We start from the raw sequence: 16,310 nt of genomic DNA on the forward strand, positions 1-16,310 counted from the left end.
GAATTTTCCCAAATACTGGAAGCCTATCCAAAAGGTTGAAAACAGCCATAAATATAATTCCTGGCCGGGCGCGGTGGCTCACACCTGTAATCCCAGCACTTAGGTAGGCTGAGGTGGGTGGATCACAAGGTCAGGAGTTTGAGACCAGTCTGACCAACATCGTGAAACCCCGTCTCTACTAAAAATACAAAAATTAGCCAGGCGTGGTGGCACGTGCCTGAAATCCCAGCTACTCAGGAGGCTGAGGCAGGAGAATCGCTTGAACCCAGGAGGCAGAGGTTGCAGTGAGCCAAGATCATGCCACTGCACTCCAGCCTGGGCAACAGAGTGAGACTGTCTCAAAAATATATATATATAATTCCTGCTCCTCAAATTTCTGGCTTCTCAAAAGGTCTTAAAGGAAGAATTTACTCTTTAACCTATTCATCCCAATTAATAATTGAGTAACATACTCAGGATTAATAGCTGAAAGAGCAAATTGTGTTTTATCAGCTTTGAGTATGTTACTCAACTGACTTGAGATCTCAACATAATGGTGATCATGCTAGCTTTGATTAAACAATCACATGTGATGACTATTTTCCTATGTTAATGCATATTAGTCTGTGCATCAGTCTGGATGCTCTAGATTATAGGGCTGTAACAAGTAACCCCCAGAGCTCTGTGGCTTAATACAACAAATGTTTATTTGTTGCACATGGTACAAGCCCTATGTGTTGGGCAGGGGGCTTTTTTTACCATAGTCACTTAGGAACGCACGTTGAGGGACACTTCTTCTTGAAGTGCACTTCCATAATTATCAAGGCAGAAAAAAGGGACATGGTATGTTGTGCATTTTATGTTAAAACTTCTATAAGAGAGGTCACAGGTTCCTTCTGCTCACATTTTGCCAACCAAATATAGGTCATTCTTAGATTCTGGAGAATATGGCAAGTGTAATCTAACCATAATTTTTGAAGAAACACAATGTTTGTTAACAACCTTCTTTTTTTTTTCATTCCCAGTAAGTCTTTATTTATTCACTGTATTTTCCCAGGGAAAGGAGAAGGGAAGGGAAGAGTCAGCATGTGTTACAAAATGATTAGAAAATGGGAAAGGAAGTACCTAGTACAGCAAATTCAACCACAAATAAATACACCCCAGTGATGGGGTCACCAAAGCCCAAAGGGGCTCAGTCTCCCGCAGTTCAGGAATGAGGGGAAGGGATCAGGAAAAGAACAGACAGCCTCAGGCTTTCCTACCCTCCCTCCCAATAAACACAAAATTTCACGCAAAGCTTTGGTTTCTAGCAGCAAACATGGAGTTACATTCATTCGTCTCCTATTAAACAATCTTGTGGCCACTTTGACAAAAGTTTCTTGCACCTGCATAACAGTTCCTGAGTGCCTTGGATATACATTCATATTCCCTTTCTTGGCCTCCTGACCCCACTTTCCACATGGAAGGCTCCCAGTTGCTTCTCTCTACTTTAGGATTAAAGATTAACTAGGTTTGATCCATCCAAAGTACAGCAGTGTCTTAAGAGTTTGGCATGGATACATCAAGAAATGGTCTTGACTCAGGAAGTTGGGAACAAGCGATGGAGGGTTCCTAGCTTCTTCAGGATGTTTGCATAAATCATTTAAGAGTTGTGGAGACACTCCGAGCATTAAATGTGTATGTGTCTGGGTGTGTAGGTTTTCTTTTGGGGATGAACAGAAAACAGGGCAGGGTAGGAGACAAGATTTTAGGACAGAAGATGTGGTCTAATAAGTAATGGGGAAGGGGAACACAAAAGAAAGGATGGTTCAAGATCTCCACTTTAATAAGAAGGCACCCCAAACTAGTGTTTGAGATCTTTTTGCCTGGCACAGAACCTTCTGTCAAAGATGGTCTCAATACAAAAAGAAGTTATAAGTAAACAAGTAAACAAGAAGTAAACAAAACCCCAAAAGAACATGGAAAAAGACCAATACATTGTATTTACATAAAGTAGGCCCTCTAGCGATCACCAACTCAGTGAAGTCCTACAAAGCCCAGACAAATACAATAACTGGGGGAGTGGGAAGGGCAGCATTTAGGGAAGATAAGAACCCATGATCAGACACACACCACCCAGTGCGGTCTATTTCATTTGTCCCATTTCAACACAGTGAGGTGGGTTTGTGGTGATCTCAGAGTGTGTAAACGAAACCCCTTTTTCTCCTTTAGCTACCGATACTATTAATCACTACTGTAGCAAGCAGGGCATGGGCTCCAGGCACCACAAAGAAGCCCTCGCATCAAGAGATCGAGACCTTCCTAGCTAACATGGTGAAACCCCGTTTCTATTAAAAAAAATACAAAAAATTAGCCGGGCGTGGTGGCAAGTGCCTGTAGTCCCAGCTACCCAGGAGGCAGAGCTTGCAGTGAGCCGAGATCGCGCCACTGCACTCCAGCCTGGGCGACAGAGCAAGACTCTCTCTCAAAAAAAAAAAAAAAAAGAAGAAGCCCTCGCTTATGGGTTTCCCTGGAACCCCAAAATTTTGAAAGGTTAAGGATTTTAGACCTTGCTTCATATACCCAGCCCTGGACAGCACAGGATAAGTACGGAGGTATTGGTCTTAAAACTTATCCTTACCAACTCACATTTTTTTCCGAACACACATACCCTCTGGAACATGGTAGACCTAATCTGGTGAAGAATGAATCTGGGATGTAAAGCATGTCCTGTGCCCTAGGATTAGACAAGCCTCACCTAATCTTGGCTTCCTCTCTGGGCCTTTCACCTGGCCCAACCTCTCCTAATCTCTCTGCACCACCATTTCCTGTTTGGACTAATTTCCAATCTTCCAGTAGTTGGTGATCAAGTCATGAGGCAACCCAGTTAAAACCTAGTCTCCCGTAAAACATTTTCAAGGCAGAGGGGGTTTCAAGAGGATACTATGGCAGAAAAGCCAGCTCTCATTAGCAAAAATGAGGTAGTTCAATGGGCCAGGCACTCCAAATAGTTGCTCTCCCTGGTTCCAAAAATGACAAAAAGTATTTCTGCTGTGCAAACCTGGAGTTGCTGCCGGCTTGTTCCTGAGACCGCTCATGTACCTGAGAACACAGTGCAGGAAATGAGGGCCTTAGGTTAAAATATACAAAAATACAAAAGCAGAATATTTACATTAAGGAAAAAAACGTTAAAATGCACAAGATGACGTCAGTCGCACACAGCTAATGCAGTTGGCATCCTGCAGAAAGTGAGACCTGAGGTGCTGTATCCAAGGGAGCAAATAAATAAAATCACATTGGCTCAGAATGGGGTGGGGCGAGCATAGGAGCAGCAGGTTTGCAGCTGTTCTCCCAAACACCCTTCTTGCCATCATCTGTAGCCATTGCTTGGAAGAGTTCCCAGGACCCTAACCCAAAAGTGGGTATAAGGATACAAGATGTGAAAACAAAACAAAAACACTGGCTTATTCCTGAGAGATTCCCTCCCACAGAATGTAGTGGCTTGGCTCCATGGATCTGGTCTTGTACTTAATCACTTCACTCTGGCGTGGGAATTATTACTATATATTCTTCTTTAAAACTGTCAGAGGTGTTTGAACCAGAGTAACTCCATCTTGAATAGGGGCTAGGTAAAATAAGGCTGAGACCTGTTGGGCTGCATTCCCAAGAAGTTAAGGCATTCTTAGCCACAGGATGAGATACAACACAGAACTCATAAAGACCTTGCTGATAAAACAGGTTGCAGTAAAGAAGCCGGCCATGTCCCACCAAAACCAAGATGGCGATGAGAGTGACCTCTGGTTGTCCTCACGGCTACACTCCCACCAGTGCCATGACAGTTTACAAATGCCATGCCAACGTCAAGAAGTTACCCTGTATGGTCTAAAAAGGGGAGGCATGAATAATCCACCTCTGGTTTAGCATATAATCAAGAAACGACCATAAAAACGGGCAACCAGTAGCCCTCAGGGGCTGCTCTGCCTATGGAGCAGCCATTCGTTATTCCTTTCCTTTCTTAATAAACGTGCTTTCACAGACTCACCCTGAATTCTTTCTTGCACCATGTCCAAGAACCTTCTCTTAGGGTCTGGATTGGGACCTCTTTCCGGTAACAAAGGAAAACAACTTCCCTATCTAGGCCACTTTCAAAAGCTGGAAATTCCCGCCGCCATCCCCCACCGCCCCCAGAAGCCCTCACTTGCATATGGACAGAGCATGGTTGGAGTTCCTTTGCCTCATCCTTTCCCCCCACCTAGAGGGAAGAAGGGGCAATGGTATGAACCCCAGCCTGAGATACATGGCAGTGCCAACTGGCCCAAATGCACCCTATTCCCACTTTCTCCACTTTGCCTGCTCCATGAAACTTCCTGCTCTTGGGAAACAGGAAGCCTCACCCTTTGTGGCTCAATTCTTGGAACCCCAGGGTCAGGGCAGGGCTGTGGATTTCTTCTTGTTCCCCTGGAGAGTAGGTTGGCTTGCCCTGTGCGCTAGGGGCCTGCTGGGCCTTCAGCAGACATGAGGCTACCATATGGCTGATGCTCTGGCAGAAGTGGCACTTCTTGGGCTGGGGTGGCAGCTTGCATTCCTTAGCATGATGGTCTAGACCTTCACAGTTGTAGTACCCGTCTCCTTTTGATGTGCGTTTCTGCATGTTCTTCCCCTTTGGCCGCCTCTCACTCCCAGTGCAGAACACTCCACCAGGTCCGGTGACACAGATAGTTTACACACCCTTGGGTGACTCCTCCACTGTTTCGTCCTCCTTCAGGCTCCAGGAAGCCCTCCGTGTGCAGCTTACTCTGGTACACAAAGACGTCCACTGGGGGATCGAGCGCGACCCTGGCGAGGGCGGTCATGGATAGGAAGACGAACCCCAAGCGCACGTTGAACCGCTTACAGATGCCTGCATCGTGCAGCAGCTGAGGCTTCTCCGCTGCCGGGGCCGTGTCCTCTGGCATCTCTTTAGGCATCTCCTCTGCCGCCTTGGCGCAGCCACCTGCTAACTGCTGGTTGGACACGGAGCCCAGGGTCGTCAGCTGAGCCCGCAGCCCTGGGTCCCTGGTTGGGCGGCTGCTGGCCCCAGAGAAGTCCGAAGGCCTCAACCTTCTTCACTACCTATGTTTTCAACGGCTGTGTAAAATAATGCATATACTTCACCTTTAAAGGGTTTACTTGGTGGAAATAAAAAAGGAATTTATAAATTTCAAAGTTTCCGCTTACATAACAGCAGCTAGATCTGGTGGGTAGTCGGAGCATGACAATTCCATGGTATGCCTGCTGCAGAGAGGGCCCAGGCTAAGGTACCGCTTCCCCACCTGGGAACACACAGAAAGATTTCTAGGGCAGTATAATAATTTCTAGAATGAGAAATCATTCCAAGAAAATAAAGAGGTTGAAAACACCTGTCTGGCTTCCCTTCTTAGGAGAGATCACAGATGGTTAAAACGGGAAGTAGAGAAAGGAAATTATCTCTATATATGTGTACATAATCATTGGAGAACCTGAAAATATCAGGAGATAGATGAGTAGATTCATTTCATAGATGCAGCCTTTAGGGGGAGGGCACTTCACTAAAAGAAGCCCCAGCCCCATGTTCTCCAAACATGCATTGGGAAAATAGCATTTGCACAGGGTACTTCTGAAGAAGATCTGTTTTCTCACTGTCTTCAAGGAGGCATTTCGAGATTTCAGAAATCCCTCTGTGCCTCAGAGGGGAGCGGGGGACTCACAGATGTGTGGCAATGGCCTGAGTATGTAATGAAGAAGCCACAGTGTGCAGACTTAGAGCAGAGGCAGAAGGGGGGACCCTGAGACATTATCTGTGGATACCTGAAAAGCAAGTCAGAAGGAAAGGCAGGACCAGTCATGCGTCAGCAGTCACCAGTCCAGGGAACAGAAGAGACACGTCACCTGTGGCAACAGCCATTGATGATCTGAGGACAGTGAACATGTTTAATGGTTCTGTGGAAGTTCACAAACCTCCTGCCCTGATGCGCCATCTCCAGGGAGAGTAAAGAGAGGCTGGAAAAACAAAAAAGGCTGAATTATCCAAAATCAGGAATTTAAGCCAGAAGTAAGTGAAAGTTGGCAACTGGAAGAATGAGTCCACAGGAGGAATATTAGGACTGTTATAGAATATAAAGTTTATTTTATGTGTAGAACTCATTATCATTTTATATAAATGTATAATCCAATGACAAATACCTTCAAATATTTAGCAACTTGGGTCTATTTCCATGGAAAAGTTGAGCATTTATGAAAGCTAAGAAATATTTAAGAAATTAAAAATCTTTCAAGTATTCCTTCTTTTTTTTTTTTTTTTTTGAGACAGAGTCTCACTCTGTACCCAGGCTGGAGTGTAGTGGTGCGACCTCGGCTCACTGCAACTTCTGCCTCCTGGGTTCAAGCAATTCTCCTGCCTCAGCCTCCTGAGTAGCTGGGACTACAGGTGCACACCACGGCTAATTTCTTTTGTATTTTAGTAGAGACAGGCTTGCCCAGGCCGGTCTCGAACTCATGAGCTCAGGCAATCCACCCGCCTCAGCCTCCCAAAGTGCTAGGATTACAGACATGCGCCACCATGCCCAGCCAAGTGTTCTTTAAAAATTGTGCTTTGTGACAACTCTAAAGATAAGCCTATTCTAGAAATCTCTCCATTGAATGCTTATTTTAATTTCAACAAACTTGGGATAATAGTGTAATAAAGTGTCATATGGGTATTCTTCATCTTTAATAATTATTAGTACTCTACTATTTATGCTTCATTTTTCTTTCTTTTCATTTTTTCTTTTTCCTTCTCCATCTTCCTTTTTAATTTCCTCCTTCCTTCTTTCTTTCCTTTCTTCCTTCCTTTTTTTCCTGAAGTATCTTAAAATACAAATACACTCAATAGATGTTTTCTAAATAAATAAATGACACACATGTGTGGCTTTAAATGTCAATTAAGAAGTTATTGTGGGCCAGTTAAAATTACAAGTTGTTAACTCTTTCCCCTTTAGAAGTTTTGAGTCATGAAGAGAGGAAACAGATAAACAATTATAATTTAGTGAACTAAACACAATAATAAGGGTATGAACTGGGATAGTATGTAAATGAAAGGATATAAATTAATAGGAGGAGCATAATAGGAAGAAAAAAGATGATAGAATATGATGGAAGAAAGGCTACTACGGGTGGAAGGAAGAGCATTGGGCACCAGGAACGCTTGTCTGTCCACAGTATGTAGGAGGATGGCGTGAACAAGGGCAGTAATTCTTCCGAAAAAAATTCAGGTTTTTACTTCTAGATTTTCAGGAAAGGTAAAAATGAGAATCAAACCTGTTAAACACATTGTGCAAGAGACCAATAATCCCCTTTTTGATCCTCTCTTCACCTACCCCTTGAGGGAGGCGCTTAAGGTAGTTTGCATGCATGTGGAAATTACATACATATATACATGTGAACATATGCATACAATATATAGACCAATATGTATATGCTATGTATATTTATATGGTGTATCCATAATGTAAGATATATGTGTGTATATATGTGTGTACAAGTTTCATTTGTGTATGGAAATAAAACAACCTTTGATGGAAAAAAAAAAAAGACGAAGAGGCAGGAGGAGAGCATGTTACCTTCAGAAACTGCAAGTGATGAAGTCTCAATGGGCCACAGATGAGATTTATGGAGAAGTGGTGGAAGACGAGCCTAGGGAAAGCCTATAAAGGAACAGGCCTTTATATCCTTGTATATATGTTTTAAATCCTTAGCTTTAGGGGGTGTTTTTCAGTTTTAAGCTGAAAGGAACGGATCAGATTTCGTTTTGGAAAAATCAATGTGAAGGATAAACACAACCTGGTGTAAGGTAAAGACTAATGAGATAGACAAAATTGGCAAGAGTGATAAAAAATGAAACAGAAAGGTTACAACTAAAACATGTTAGGGGTAAAAGAAATACATAACTGAGCTCCAGGTAGGATTTGAAAAGAAAAATAAATTATAGTGAACAACTCGAAGCCCGTGCTATGAAAAATCAAATAGAGAAACATTTTTAGGCAAAAGATAACATCAAAACTAACGAGAAACATGACAGTTTTATAATATTTCAACAAAGAAATTTAATAGTTAGGCCAGGCGCGTTGGCTCGTGCCTGTAACCCCAGCACTTCGGGAGGCCGAGGCGGGCAGATCATGAGGTCAGGAGATCGAGACCATCCTGGCTAACACGGTGAAACCCCGTCTCTACTAAAAAATACAAAAAAATTAGCCAGGCACGATGGCGGGCGCCTGTAGTCCCAGCTACTTGGGAAGCTGAGGCAGGAGAATGGCGTGAACCCGGGAGATGGAGGTTGCAGTGAGCCAAGACCCCGCCACTGCACTCCAGCCTGGCCGACAGAGCGAGACTCCGTCTCAAAAAAAAAAAAAAAAAAGAAATTTAATAGTTAAAAAATTCAGCCCCCCCCAAACAAAACAAAAACATAAAAAAACTAGTTTCATAGTTCTAGCAGATTGTTTCATAAGCAAATACTAACACATATTCAAAAATCAGTAATTTTTTTACTATTCAAGAAATCACATCCTCTTCCTTTCCCTCCCTTCCTCCTTCCCTCTCTCCCTCCTTTCTTCTTTCCCTCCTCTCTTCTTTCCTTCCTTCTTTTCCCTCTTTTATTCTTTTCCTCTTTATATATTTTATTTTTAAGGGTGACATAATCTTGATATCCAAATTTATAGATGATAGTACACGAAAAAAAAGCTTCCTTAGAGCATCACTGATGGCCATAGGTACAAAAAATCCAAATAGAATATAAGCAAGAAAATCCAGCTTCTTAATACATAGACACATATACACACATATATAAACACCATTAGGAAAAGTTGGGTCTATTCTAGGAAAGCAAAAATATTTTCATTAGAAAAATCTGTTAATGTAATTTGGTATAAACTGATTAAAAGGAAAAAATTGTAATTTTCAACAGAGGCAGAAAAATCATTTAATAAACCCATATCTATTCATTAAAAATAAATAGTTCCAAATTAAGAATAGAAAAAACCTGTTAAAACCTGATTGAGCAAATTGCATTCTTAAAAATAAATGATAGGAATATTTTCTTTGAAATCTGCAACAAAATTAAGACACTCACTGTGAGTGTTCCTTTTAGTATTGTATAAGAGTTTCTAAAAGGAGTTCATTAAGATGAGAAAAGGGAATTTTAAAATATAAGTATTTTAAATAAAATACTCATTATTAAAAAATGTTATGACTATTATAATTGTCAACATAAGAAACAAAACCAATAGAGTTAATAAAAGAGTTTAAGGAATATTGCTAAGTACAAAACCTTTATTTAAAAATGTATCTCTAGATATCAGGAATTAATACTTAGAAAACACTTTTTTAAAGGTATCATACAAAATGTTCATAAATATATAAAAGTATAATACAGTATTCAAAATCACAAAAGAGAACATCAGTAATTGAGAGATAAACCAAGTTCATGGATGGGAACACTCAAACTCAATATTATAAAAAATGTCAGTTCTCTCAAAATTAATCCATAAATTCAATGCAATCCAATCAAAATACCAACAGGGTTATTAAGAAACTTGAAAATTTATTTTAAAATTCATAAGGAAGAGTAAAGGGCTCAGACTAGTCAAGATAATTGAAGAAGAACAGTGTAGGGGTTCTTAGACTACAAAATAACAAACATTATTATAAAAGTGCTATGATTAAGAGACTGTAATACTGGTTTAAGAATAGACAAAGAGACAAAGAATTCAAACAGAGAACCCAGAAACTGAATCACAAAACCAGGTCAACTTGATTTATGACAAAGACAAAGATTAGTGAAGAAAGGGTATGCTAGTCAATAAAAGGCACTGGGGAAATTATCATCCACTGAAAACAAATAGTATTCCTACCACAAACCATATGAAAAAAAATTGCAGTTGAATGAAATGTTTCAATGTTGAAGGCAGAAAATCTCTTTATGACTTTGGTGTAGTGGGAGGATTCATTTTATAATACACACACAATAGGGAAAAAAGAGAAGATAAATCCAATCTCACATTGTATTAAAAACTTTTGTGCATTAAAAGACACAATTTAAAAAGTGTAATGACAACCTACAGATGTAGAGAAAAGGTTTGCAAGGTATACACACAACAAAGGAGGAGTACAATACCTTCTTTATGCATGTAGAAGAGTTTTCTATCTCTGTCATAACAAATTACCATGAATTTGTCCGCTTAAAGAACGCAAATTAATTATCTTACAGTTCTGTAGTCAGACACAGGACACAGGCCTTGCTAGGCTAAAATCAAGGTGTTCTATTAGAATGGCTTTTATCAAAAAAAGAAAAATATTGGCAAGGATATGGAGAAAAGGAAACCTTTGTACATTGTTGGTGGGAATGTAAATTATTATAGCAATTATGGAAAATAATACAGATGTTTCTCAAAAAATTAAAAATACACTTAACATATGAGCAAGTAATCCCACTCCTAGGTACATACCCAAAGGAAATGAATTCAGTATGTTGAAGAGATATCTGCACTGCCATGTTTATTGCAGTATTAGTCACAGTAGCCAAGATATGGAGTCAACCTAAGTGTCATCAAGTAATGAATGGATAAAGAAAATGTAGTGTGTGTATATTATACACATACACATATACATACACAGTGGAATACTATTCAGCCAGCCTTTAAAAATAAGAAAATCCTGTAGTTTGCAATAACGTGGATGTACCTGGAGGACATTATGCTAAGTGAAATAAGCCAGGCACAGGAAGGAAAATATTGCATGATCCCTTATATATGAACTCTAAAAAAGTTGAACTCATAGGAGTAGAGAGTAAAATGGTGGTTACCAGAGACTGGAGGTTGGGGATTTAGGAAAAGGCGAGATGTAAGTGAGCGAGTACAAAGTTTTAGTTAGACAGGTGGAATTTGTTCTGGAGACATATAGTACAGCACAGTGACTGCAGTTTATAATAATGTGCTCAAGATTTGAAAATTGCTAAGAGAATACATTTTAAATGGTCTCGCCACAAAAATGATAAGTATGTGAACTGGTGGATATTTTAATTAGCTTGATTTAATCATTCCACAATGTATGCATAGATCAAAACTTCATGTCATACCCCATATATATATATATAATTAAATAAAATGAAATAAAATTAAGGTGCTGTCAGGGCTGCATGCCTTTTTAGAAACTCTAGCAGAGATCTCTTCCTTTGCTTATTAAGGTCATTGACAGAATTCAGTTCCTTGTATTGTACGACTGAGATCACCATTTCCTTGCTGGCTATTAGCTGAGGGCTGGCTATTAGCTGAGGGCTGTCTTCAGCTTCTGAAAGTCATCCACATTCCTACCTCCAGCTTCAGAGCCAACAACGATGGGTTAAGTTCCTCCCATGCTTCGAATCTCTTCTTCTTCCATCTATCTCATCTCTCTGACATCTTTTTTTTTTTTTTTTTGAGCCGGAAGGTCTGGGTTCCATTTGTTGACAGCAGTTTATACACATGGATTTCCTTCCCACAGTTATTTCCTTCCCAGCGCAGACACAGAGCCCTTGAGAAGGGCAGTCTCTGAACGAGGGAGTCAGGAACGCAGGTCAGACACATCTTTGGCAGGCACGTTCAGTCCCAGCAGGATGCAATCCTTCAAGTTGGAATTCCAGTGGGTATTTGAGAGGGACCAAGGTGGGGGGTAGATAGGGAGTCTTCAACAAGACTCACATCTCAGTCTAGGCCTCCTCTCTCACTATCTGAGTCCATCCAAGTTTTAGGACCCTGGGGGACAACAGTCAGGCCCTCCCACCTCAACAGGGCAGATCCTTCAATCTGTGCCAAGTTCACACACGCTTGCTTCCACTGGTCTCACAGTTAAAGAGAATCAGCCTTATGGTCTCTGACCTTAAGAGGTCTTCTGCTTTTAAGGACTCGTGTAATTACTTTGGGCCCACTTGGATAATTCAGGATAATATCCTTATCTCAAAGTTCTTTAATTAATCACAGCTGCAAATTCACTTTTTCTATGTAGGGTAACATATGCAAAGGCTATTATTTTGCCTGTGGGTATATCCATCTCTACCTATGCATGTATCTTAAGATGAATATAATTAAAATTACCCAGTTTTTAAACATGGGCTCAAAGATATGAGCAAGGAATTTAAAGAAGTCCAAATTGAAAGACGTATTAAAAGATTCTTCATATCACTAGTAAACAATCTGAATAAAAATTAAAACTGTGTATCATTTTACCAGACAACAGCTGATGTTGGTAAAGCTGTGAATCAGTGGAAACTCTCACATTATTCTGATAGAACTTAACTGTAGAAAACCACTTAGGAGAGCAATTTCATAATTCTGGTTAAGTTAATAATTCTTACCCCTCAGTCCAGTGACTGCAGCTTCATGTAAGCATCCCTGAGATAGTCTCATGCACAGCCAAAAATGAGACAGGAACAAAGATTATTACTGCAACATGATTTGTAATATAAAAATAAGAGAAATAAATGTCCATCAATGAAACATTGTCTAATTATTTTGTTTCATTTCATTTCATTTTAAAACTGTGAAAATACCTGATCTAGAAATATACTCACGTAGATAAAAGAATCTCCAAAGATATTAAGTGAAAAAAATCAAACTACAGAATATACTCAGAACAACATAAATTCTATAAGACTTGCAAGCACACAAAACAAAAACATGTACTGTTTTGTGATACAATCATACGTAGTAAAAATTATGAAGATATGTGTGGAAGTTCTTACACACACACACGGGAGTCAAGAATTTAAAATTCAGGAAAACAGTTTCAAGTGGAGGATCAAGGATAGATTAGGAGAAAATGCAGCTCCATTAGTACATATTTTAAAGTAAAAGATGAATAGATAAGTACTTGTTATTTTTATATACTTCATCAACGTAAAGAATTTTATAGTTTCATAAGAAAAACATCACTAGGATTGAGATGAAGGAAAATTTGGAATGGGCAGGTAGAGACGCCATAAAGCTAGAATGGCTATTGCAACAATTACATGAAAGATGCTAAGATGCCAAAGCAACACGGTGGTGAAAAAATACAAATGAAAAGATAGATCCCAAATATATTTTGAGATTTAATATGCAGAACCAATTTAACAGAAAGGCTTTAATAGTAGATTCTAGGATGCATTCAACTTTTTGATTCTGGTGACTTTGTGAATATTGGCACCATTGACCAACATGTATGGGGAGGAACAGGATGCCAGGGAAGATAATAATTTGAGTCTACACTTTTTTGGCAATACTTGAGATGAAATTAAGGTGACATTGGGTTAGCTACTCAGTAATACCCAAATACAGTCTTCATGTAATCATCCCTCCCTAAGAGGGCCTCAAGAAAAATACATGTACAAATGGCATAGTAGTAAATAATACTCTCTGGTCCATATTTGAAGCAAAACTCTAAAAGACTGGACATGACTCGAACTCCTGTGATCCAGACTTGAAGTCATGGCCAAACTTCAAGTTGTAACCGTGGACTTTATTACTTCAAATGAGAGGAAAAATTAATTCAGAGTCTCCCAGCATAGGAATTGGAACACAGGTTTCAACGCAGGGCTACAGGTTTATAGAGTAAATACAGTGGAAACAACAACAAAATGTTGGCAATGTCTAGGCAAAAAGGTGCATCGGGGAGAAGCTTCATCATTTGGGAGAAAAAGAAAGTCCCCGGGACTAGCAATTTTCTAGTCTAGAGAAAAAACAGTGTGGTCCATAGTGTAGCCCTTGCGTTAAGTTGCATCCATACCCGTCAGCCCCCACCTCTGCATTTTCAAGGCTCCTTACTGAAAACAAGGCTTCTCTGCCTGAGGATATTTTGTGTTTTTGTTTGTTTGTTTGTTTGTTTTTCTCTGACCAGCGAGCCTGCTCCACTGGCATAAAAGGGAAGATACAACAGGTCCCAGAAGCAGCCATTACTGTTGAGTACAGGAAGTTGATGTATATGTACCGCTTACTCAATCCTTGGTCAGGATCACTCTAAGGCGTGTACGTCACTGTCTCCTAGAGTTTCCAATGCAGCTCCAGTTGCCTGCAGTGCTGACTTTCTTGATAACACATCCACTTTCCTGTATTGACTTTCTTCTCTGTCCTATCTCCTGTTCTTACTCTCCTGGTGCATGTCCCAACTAAACAACGTGCACTCAAGCTGCATGGTTTGCTCCTAGGGAAACTCAAATGAAGAGAGCAAGACATTCAAAATGGCAGTGGGTAATGGAATAGAGAGGGTGAATCCCGGCAGCCGTCTCCCTCAGATTTTGTCTAGTTAGCTGGCGAAAGATGGCTGAAGACTCCCAGCATAGCTGGTACTCCAGTGCACAAGCTCCTGGCATGTCATCAGTATTGCACCCCAACACCAACACTGACAGAGACCTTCCCAACGGTGTTCCATCTGTGTTGTTCTGTGACAACACCATAGGTGGCTGGTAAAGTTTGCTTAGTAAAACAGAATAACACATTAAATTTATATTGCCATTACTCTGGCTAAAAGAATTACTACCGTGTAGGAAGAATTTCTGCTTGCGGAAATACTGTTAATTGACAGCTGGGAAAAATTGTGGTGATAAAAGTTAATTAACTTTACCAGGTTTCTCTGGATTTTACAATACCTGCTGTTTTTAAAGGCCACTGCCAGCAATCTTGGCAAAACAAATGGAAGAACTCTGCAATAGTAACTCAAACTTCCTATTTCACAGCAAAGTCTGAAGTGAACCAGAGGCACTAGCAGGAAAAACATTCAAACAGTTCAAACAGCTCTTGGGAGAAATTGACCATCACCAGCTTTCTTTCAGATAACTGGAGCTTCCAGTTCCATTTTGCAAAATATAATGCATGTATGACTTGTATCAGAACCCCTAGTGATTTAAAAATCACTTTTAAAAATATGCGATCTTGGGATCAACCTTAGATTTACTGACTTTGAATTTACTGACATAGAGCTCAAGACTCTACATTTTTAGCCAGCTCATAAGGTAATCCTTCTATACTCTCGAGGTGAGAATCATTTATACTTCCTTCAGTGCTACCAATTTGAGCTGTATTTAAGTTAGCAAGCGTTCTTTTTAAAATAAGAAAATTAATGTGTTTTCAACCATTCACATATCAATATTGAATTTGAACTAATGGGAGCAGAGTTGCTCTAAAGCAATGGTTATCAAACTGCATTCAGAATATGCAAAAGCAAGCATATGTTTGATTCAAATTCTGTTTTTAAAATATTTTAAAGCTGTATTTTAACAACCCACGTATTCAAATGTGTCACAGCCCAAATTTTTAACACATTAGAGACAACCAACTTAAGCCATATTACCACTTCAACTAGGCTTTGTTGCTAACTTCTAATAGTTTTCCACTATACCTCTGCATCTATTGAACTTGGAAGAAGGTCATAGACAAGAAAGATTTAAATTCTGCTCCGATGGCTTTTTGCAGGAGTAAGCATTTCTGCACACATAAAATTGTACACCTGAGTTCCAAACAGAAGCTCATACTCATCATGTTCAATTATGTGCCACGAAAGTCCATGAATAGCAGTCTCTGCGCCCAGAACATGAAATGATTGAGTGAGTGAACACAGAATACATTTAAGCATGCTAATGTCAGAGTTTTAATCTTTATAAATGTTAAGTGTTTGGCCTATGATTTATATTCATACATTTATCATAGTATTTCAGGTAAAGGTGATAGGATTACTCAAAACAAGAAATGGATCAAGCGTTAAAGAAAGAAAAAAGCCAAAAGAACTGTGCTGATAGAATGGAGAGATTGAGCAGGCACAAGAAAAATTGACACACTGTGCTATATAAATAGCAACTGGTTTTTCAGCCAAAGGGGGTCCCACTGGTGAGAGTATGAAACAAAAGTCTTGTGAAAATTCTTGGGATGAGTCTTTCAGAGACAGTAGAGCACAAGAATAATTATTAGGCATCTGGCTTCACCTTTATAAGGCAAAAGTGCCCAAGTGCTCCTGTGTTTTATGCAGTGATATTTTTCCACCTTTTCTGTATCCCTTTCCAACTTACAATGCCATATTTAAAGCAAACATAGTGAGTATAAAAATAAGGATCTTGGTTTCTTTCAGCATAAAAATTACAGGGCTTTATATAAAAACTGTATGCAAGCAAAGTTGAGATCCAAAGATTAAAATACATATATAGATTTAACATTTTTAAGAATAACATACACTGTGGCATCATTCAAAGGTGTCACTAAATGTGAATAAACAGAAGGGCAGGCTACTCTGGTGCACAGCCATGCAGAAACAAAATGCCGTCAGTACCTTTGCCTGATGAGAACAGGGAGCATGCAACAGCC

General features: G+C 39.8%; 1 pseudogene; it reads right to left on the minus strand.

Moving 5' to 3' along the window:
* Positions 1 to 4,348: 4,348 nt before the first annotated feature.
* On the minus strand, positions 4,349 to 13,913 carry LOC101133549 (protein lin-28 homolog A-like; annotated as a pseudogene).
* Between the last annotated feature and the right edge of the window lie 2,397 nt (positions 13,914 to 16,310).

The sequence above is a fragment of the Gorilla gorilla genome, chromosome 21 (genome assembly GCF_029281585.2).
Source record: "Gorilla gorilla gorilla isolate KB3781 chromosome 21, NHGRI_mGorGor1-v2.1_pri, whole genome shotgun sequence".
NCBI classification, from domain to species: domain Eukaryota; kingdom Metazoa; phylum Chordata; class Mammalia; order Primates; family Hominidae; genus Gorilla; species Gorilla gorilla.